The sequence below is a fragment of the Abramis brama genome, assembly GCF_963993115.1.
Source record: "Abramis brama genome assembly, chromosome: 13".
NCBI lineage: Eukaryota > Metazoa > Chordata > Actinopteri > Cypriniformes > Leuciscidae > Abramis > Abramis brama.
Genome location: NC_139975.1, coordinates 34,132,454 through 34,140,497, shown reverse-complemented (window position 1 = coordinate 34,140,497; position 8,044 = coordinate 34,132,454). Strand labels below are relative to the sequence as shown.

Below are 8,044 nucleotides of genomic sequence, written 5' to 3'. Positions count from 1 at the left end.
CACAAATAACAGTACAGAGAAAACAAACAAAGACAAGGTAATGATAAAACACCCATCATGAAGGTGTCCATGAAGTCTTAAAAGATGTGCTTTAAACATGGCCTTAAATTTCGGTAGTGACTTTACTGACCTTACAGAAAGTGGGAGTTCATTCCAAAGTTTGGTTCCAGCATGAGAACTCTGTCACCATTATCTCAAGATGGATTATAAAATGCCAGCATACTAGAAAGATAATGGTGCGTTATAATTGTCAACGAACCGACTCGGCCCTCGGATATATGACTAAGACGGTCACTTCAAGCGTTCTGGTATGTAAAAAACATGGACGCCACCCGGAAAGCTGTTTTTATGGTAGCACTGGCTGAGTACCACGTGCTCAAAGTATGTGCTTCACCTACACCACACAGAGGAAGAACTCCAGGAAGACTATGACACAAGACGCAGAAGGTATGCTCATATTTCAGTATGTTTGGTCAAGTTTGAGCCACGTTATAGTAGATCATTTTAGCTAGCACACCAGCTAGCAGGAAATGGGCTAAAAACAAACAGTGGTGACGTCGCTAAAGGTGATATTGAACTCCTTGCGGTGTTGCTCTTTTACAGAACGCTTTTTGTCATAAATAGATGCACTTAAAAGCTAAAGGTAATGTTTCACGCATGATTTTGGCAACTTGTGCAAGATGCAAACTTTGCTGGCGAACGCAGCGAAAAGTAGTAGACGCACTGTTACACGAGTTAAAAGACATGTATTAACTGCAGTTTTTTTTTATCTCTATTTCTTTTTCTCATTCGCGTAGGGCTGTGATATCAGCTGTGCTGCTGTCCAGACAGCAGATAGTCCTCAAGTCTGGAATGGAGTGGGAGATCATGCAGGATATGGATGACAATACATTTGCCCATCATTTCCTGATCAGAAGAGCCAGGTTTGAGCAGCTCCTTCGACTGCTTCAGGAGGGGGGCCTGCACAGCGAACACAGCCATGGACTTCCCCCCTTGCCTGTTCCCAAAAAGGTCCTCATGTTTCTCTGGTATATGGCCAACCAGAACAGCTTCAGAGAGATATCTGATAAATTGAATGCTTCCCAGTCAGCGACGCACAGAGCCATCCTTCAAGTGCTGACCATACACAAACTTTGTGTCTTGGCCAAGGGGCTGTGAGAAGAGGATGTCTTCTGCTGTCTTCCAGCTCATCTCTGGCCTCGATGGAGTCATTGGGGCGATAGATGGTTGCCACATCAGGGTCCAGAGGCCACCCATCAGAGGAGGGGATTACATCAACAGGAAGTCCTACTACTCTGTCCTCCTCCAGGGAATCGTCAATGATGAAGGCCGCTTCATTGGCATCTTTGCTGGACCACCAGGCAGGGTGCACGATGCCAGGATGCTGCGGGGCTCCACTTTTACACTGAATGGCAGGAGAAGGTGGGGGACTATCGTCTGCTCGGGGACAGTGCCTATTTTGGTCAGGCCTTCCACTTCATTGTAACACCTAAGCGTGACAACGGGGCCCTCACTGATGCTGATGACCATCAGCAAAATTACAACATCAGTCGGGGAAGGTCATCGCTGAGCAGGCATTTGGCAGGATGAAGTGCAAGTGGCGGCGCTTAAGAGACCTGCAGAACACCAGGATGGACATTGTGGTAATGATTATCATGGCTGCATGCTTCTTGCACAACTTTGCTCTTGGAGCTATGAATGGCTGTGATGAACACCCAGAGGGATGTCCAAGAGAGGAGGATGGCAACGAGTAGTTGTGACTAATGTCATCTAATAAATGTCTATTGTCTTTTTACACCTTTTAAACAGTTTCAGTGTCAATTTTCTCCCCCTTTAAGTCGTACCTAGAACTATCCTAAACCTAAAACCCACAGAGTTAGGCTAGATAGATAATACTCTCCTAACATAACTTTATAGTTTTTCTTAGTAGAGTAGAGTGGTGCTACATCATGTGATGCAATGTTCATGTATTTCTAGGTGTTGTAATACAAAAGTGTTAAACCTTAACTTAATGCTTCATTGTGCTTCACAGGCCAGTGAGGTGTTTTTTGTAGCTGAAAAGACTGGTAACATTCAACCATGACAAGGCTTGGTTTAATATTAAAACAATATTTTATTGAAATGACTTGAAATAATTTAAATTGCACAGAACTGTGCTTTGTTTTCTTTTTTTGTGGTCATTCACAAACAGCATCCTGGCAATCTGGGCCACTGACAAAAATGTATTAAATAAATAAACTATAACGGCATGTAAACAATTCAACCCATACCAACATACATTAACATGAGAATAAAAATAATAATTTTACATCTTCTCCACCATCTGCGCAAGCAACCTCTGGAATCCCTCCTGGGATTTCTTCATTTGCGCCAGGGTCTCAGCGTGGCGTTTTTGGGAGGCCGCTTGGGAGGCTGCCTTGGACTCCCTAACATATGGCAACAGCTCATCCTCCCTCTGGCGCTTGCGTGGCCTCCTTGGGGTGTCAGGGGGCATGGTGGTAACAGTGGGATGATGAACACAGGAGGACGGAGGGCTGGATGGAGCAGGAGAGGGGGAATTGGTCAGACGCACAGGTGAGGATGCGCTAGTTGACTGTGCAGGTGAGATGTCTGGTGCAGACACATTGACCTGTAGTGCATCTGGCCTGCGCACATCCAGGCCCATGGTTGTTCCCACAACAGGGAAGACGATATCATGGTGACCTCCCAAGAGGTCATCCATCTCAGCAAAAAAAATGAATTTTACTAGGGCCCCTCCCTGTGGACGAATTTTTGTCCTTTACTTTTTTGTAGGCCTCCACCAACGTGTTCCATTTGCGAGCCACCTTGTCTTGCACAAAGGTCTGCTTGAAATGGTGGCTTAGCTTGCCAGTAATATCCTCCCACAGCAGCTTCTTGGACCTCCTGGCCAGCTTCAGGCGCTGGTTCAGGTCATGGAGGGACCAGGGAAGGCCCTTACCTTTTGCCTCTATTTGCAGCCGCATGAGGTCAATTAGGAATAATGTTTGGTCCTTCAAGAAAGTCTCGTTGGCGACAAGTGAGGCAGTGGCAGGCAGTGGGGTGTATGAAAGCAGTGGGGCAGTGGCTGATATCAGCCAAACACCTGGCTGATATCTGAATCAGAAAAGAAAAAGAAAGAAAGATGTTAGCACAGCCCTCAGGGTTTGATAACAGTGCATGTGCATTAGTATCTCACCTGTGCTTTCAATGCACACCAAGTTAACCGAGATCATGAGTCCCTGGTCCAAGTAATAACCAGCCGCTGGGTTGGCTTGTTGTTGAAACAAGGGCCCATGAAAGGGCCGGGTCCTCTCCTGGTCCCAGTACGGATCCATCTTCCCATCAATAAACTCTAAAAATAAAACACTGTATATCACACTCTGTATCTTTTGGGCAGTATGCTATAAAGTACAGTTATCATTCTATCACAAACATACCAGTTTAACATGCAACATTGAGATTTAACCCACATAAAGCACTTTTCTAGTAAAACCATAGTTTGTTTATGTAGGCTTCATATAACTATATCGGTTATATGTAGCCTAGTAAATTAGGTGCAAGCCAATCTGTAATAAGACCACACCTTATCAAAACGCAGCCATTTGAACGTCTAAAATTTTCACTTTATTTCATGTTTTAGTTAATCTTCTGTTAGCAACGCTAGCCACGTTAGTAACACCCGTTTGAAACAAGGCTTCATTTAAACAACCAAAGCGGTCCAAAAACAATGAAAACAATTCATACTTACAAGTCACACAGGGCGCAGCCATCTTGGATTCCGTATCAGAATTCTTGCTCGGTGTCCTCATGGTTGTCTGACTTCCGAGCTGGGAAATCTGAGGAAAGGGTTGAAATCTGTTGGTGCGTGTTGCTAGGCAACGTCTGTCTTCCTAGTCGGAATTCCGTGCTTATTTCTGTTACTTGTGACATTTTCATGGCTAAAATCTGATTACACTGTATTTAGCACAAACTCTGCTACAATAATATGTCAGTAGCATGTATGTAAAAGTTATGTAAAAAAACAAAACAAAAAAAAGTGTTGCCTTTTTTTTACAGACTCAAGGACTCGTATAGGCCACTGGGGGGCGGAATATACACCCCATGCTCAAGCGCACGTATAAAGCTTGCCACAAAGTAGCCTAATAGATAGATAGATTTCTTTATTGCCATTGTACAATTTTACATACAACAACATTTTTAGAATTAAGAATAGTTAAGTACATATTGCAATCAAAGGCCATATTGCACATTAATAAATAAAGTGCTCATAGTGTTTCACATAAATTGTCTTGTATGTCAAGAATGTGTTGTGGTGATTTTGGGGATGTGTTTTCAGTTCATAGGTCATTATCGTGATAGCTTTGTAATAGAAGCTGTTCATGAATCACGTTGTTCGTGATTTGATAGACCTGTAGCGTTTTCCGGATGGCAGCAGTTCAAATAAATGATGGGTGATACGGGTCCTTCAGAATGTTGTGTGTTTTCTGCAGACAACGAGAGGTGAAAATGTCATCCAGGGCAGGTAGCTGTTGATTTGTAATGTTCTGTGCGGTCTTTAGTACTCTCTGCAAAGCCTTTTTATCAGCTGCCGATCTGCCTCCATACCACACCAGCATACCATATGTGATACGATCCTGGAAAACCCGTCAGATGTCACGCTGGTACGTTTTCAGTAAGATCTAAAAATAGATCCAATGTCAGTTGTGTCAAAATTGGGTTTTTATTAAATTATTATTCTGTAACATCTTGTCTAAATTCACTAGTTTAGTGCAGAAAAAGAGCAATTTATAGTGGCAAGCTGAAAAGACCAGGGGCCTCATTTATAACCGTTGCGTACGCACAAAACAGGCCCTGAAAGAGGCGTACGCCACTTTCGACGCATAAGTTGTGATTTATATTGTGATTTATATAAAAACAAACTTGACGGGAAAATTTGCGCACCTGCACGCAAACTCTGACCCATGCGTACGAACGTTTTGGAGATGGAGCAGTTTGGCGACACCGATGGTGAGCTGGAGATTAGTGTCTTTTTGGTCACTTTTAGACAGAAAATCTAAAGAAAATTAAACATCTACAGAAAGATAATACAAATATAATTTCACTCACCAAGCCTGTCACTTGAAGCAAATATCCATCCCTTCTTAAATGTTGGGCCGTTAAATGTTGGGCCGTTTAGTGAAACTGACGCAGTTTAAATAAATAAAATAATGATTTAAACTATGTTTTACTTCTGATATAAACATTTAGATTAAATATGCCATTCAAATATTTAAACACTTAAACATGAAATCATACTGAGAAGTTACAACATTTTTTATATTCAATCAATAGAAATATTTGTTGTGGATGCGATGCTTTTGAACACTTTTCCTGTGGCGTGCTGTGTTTTAATGTTTTAACCACAGAGATAATTGCTTATCATGATAATACCAGATTGTCTGTTAAAATAGTTTAGTGCAAATAATGCACAAGGTCTATCCGTTTCCATTAAAAATAGAAATCAATTAAAAATACAATTCGGCCAGTGGAAAAGATTGAGAAAAAAACTTTCTCTGAAATGTATTTTACACTATTTGATTTATGTATTCAAAAACAAGGCAAGGATAGGCAACTACTTGATTTTTATTAATGTAATGTGTCTTGTAGCCTACCGTTAAACGTTATCACGTGGATGAATAATTATATGCAAATTATATGCAGATGAGGATATGCATAGTAAAACTAGGCGTTGTAAGCTCCATATATGGTTATTTCGGGGAGGAGACGCATGTGCGCACAATCTTCCGCTGACTGGGATTTATAAAGTGAATTCTGTGCAGGTTCTGGCGGACGAACCGTTTTATAAGTCTGAATATTTTTTTTGCGTACGCCATTTTTGGCTTTCGGGCGCACGTACACTTTTAGTAAGGATCCTACGCACAGTTTTATAAATGAGGCCCCAGGTCTTCTTTTCACTTGATTCATCAGTGACTGGGGATTAACGTAGCATTTCTTTTAACCTTTGTGATGTTTTCCTGACAAAGTCCTGTTCCACCAGTCCAGGGTGAGGGGAAAGCAGTCATTCCCGGCGGCTGCAAAGTCCAAGTCCGCTAACCAAAAGCCACTGAACCTATTAGTTCCTCTTACCACTCTGAGAGGTCACTGTGGCTAAATCTCTGGAGCATCGGGAACAGGGATAAATTCCTCTCCCAATTCCACCACATTTGTTTCCCCACCTGCAAAGAAGTGGAGGATGTGGAATTTGGGTGGGCAAATGGTTCTAAGTTGTGTTCAGCCCAGTTCAGCTCCCCCTCAACACACAATGTTCCTTGGATTGCTGACAGTGCAGAATACTCATCCACCAAAAGAATGTGGTCTGATGGGCACAATCACAAGTTCTCAAGTGTATTGTCACAAAGCACATCTTTTACATGGGTTGATTGGGAGGCTTACATACTACACCCTCACATGTGAGCCACGTCTCTGGCTGTAACCACCCTGAGTAAACTAGTGTTTTTCCTTGATGCCTCGCCACAACCAATCATGCTGGATGATTTTTGGCTCACAGATATTAACGAGATTGACCCCTTAGGTACTGAGATTTGGTATGAACGGTAAGCCGTTTTTTGATGGTATCGAGTCAATTCGGTCAGTGCCTAAAAAGTATCTAACTCGATACCCAGCCCTAATTTTACCCCCCTCCATTTTTTCTTCAGAGGAGCAGAAATTGCACACTTTGTGTTCTGTGCAAGCATAACGGCATTATGTAAACAGGACACGATCGTTCAGGAAGAATGTTCAGTTATTCGTTTCATGGGCCGATCTCATAAGCCGATCTCCTCGCAGCGCCTTTCCCAGTGGATGGTGGAGGCGATTGAATTGACCTATACTTCTATGGGTCTTCATTCCCCGGTGGGCTTAAGGGCTCATTCTACAAGGGGTATGGCTACCTCAGGGCATTGTTCAAGAGGATTTCGGTATGAGATATTTGTGCAGCGGCAAGCTGGACTTCCCCCATACATTTGTCAGATTTTACTGTCTGGATGTCACTGCAACCTCTATGGCTCATGAAGTTCTCGATTTTGGTTCTTTGGAGAATGGAAAGGTTATCTTTCTTTCTTGCCGGGTCTGTTCGGCAACTTTGGAAAGCATGCGTTACGGGAGTTGGCTATATCATTTGCATAGAGTTTATATATATATTTATACTTTTTATACTTCCAGATTTTTATACTTCCAGGAATACTTCCTGCTCAGCTACTGTTCGGACGCTCTTGCTTACTGCTCCGCGCTTTGCTCTATCGCTTTTACATTTTATCTCCTTTATTTTTATATTTTATTTCCTTTTATCACCTAATTTTAACTTCAGCAAACAGCACAGTGCTCAGACAACAAAGTTTGGATTACTACAAAAACGCAGAATTCTTTTACCCGACCAGCTTACATTCCGGGAAAGGAAAACAAAACTGCCTACATTCATACGGATAAGAGAGAAAATGCCTCTTCAGGTTCAAGAATCTACTTGCTGCACTAACTGCCACAGACTTTTACAAAGGATTGCAGTTCTCGAAACAAAGTTACTTACGGGACCATCAAACCAGACGGAGCACACAACAGAGCTTCGTCATGAACACCCTCAGCATACCGGTGAGTCCCATGAAACTAGTGCTCCTCGACAGGTAGAGAAACAAGCCGATCGACTTACTAATCGATGGCACAAACAGGGAGCGAGACCAAAAGGCACTCGAGACATCAGATTGTCACGAGCATCACATATTGCCGCAGTAGCATCCTCTACCCCAGATACAGCTCTGACAAGGATTGCAAACACCGGTCTTCTACCACCGCCTATACATCTTGAGAACAGATTTGAAGTACTAATGAATGTAAATGAGGAATCCCCAAATGTGATGAATGTGATAGAACACAGACTGAATGGGCCAGTAGCTAACACTGATGCTAACTGGCGCTCAAGGTCAAGCAGACAGCGGCACTCAGCTCAGAGCGCTGCCGAGCCCAGGACTCTGATAGTGGGGGACTCCATAATCAGAAACATTAGCAGCAGGGA

The 8,044-nt window shown here is 42.8% G+C and overlaps 1 pseudogene across 1 annotated transcript; it reads left to right on the top strand.

Annotated features, from left to right (window-relative positions):
- Positions 1 to 383: 383 nt before the first annotated feature.
- On the top strand, positions 384 to 1,754 carry LOC311095382 (annotated as a pseudogene). Its single transcript has 2 exons — positions 384 to 463; positions 798 to 1,754. The product of its transcript is annotated as an uncharacterized misc_RNA (transcript).
- The last annotated feature ends 6,290 nt before the right edge of the window (positions 1,755 to 8,044 follow it).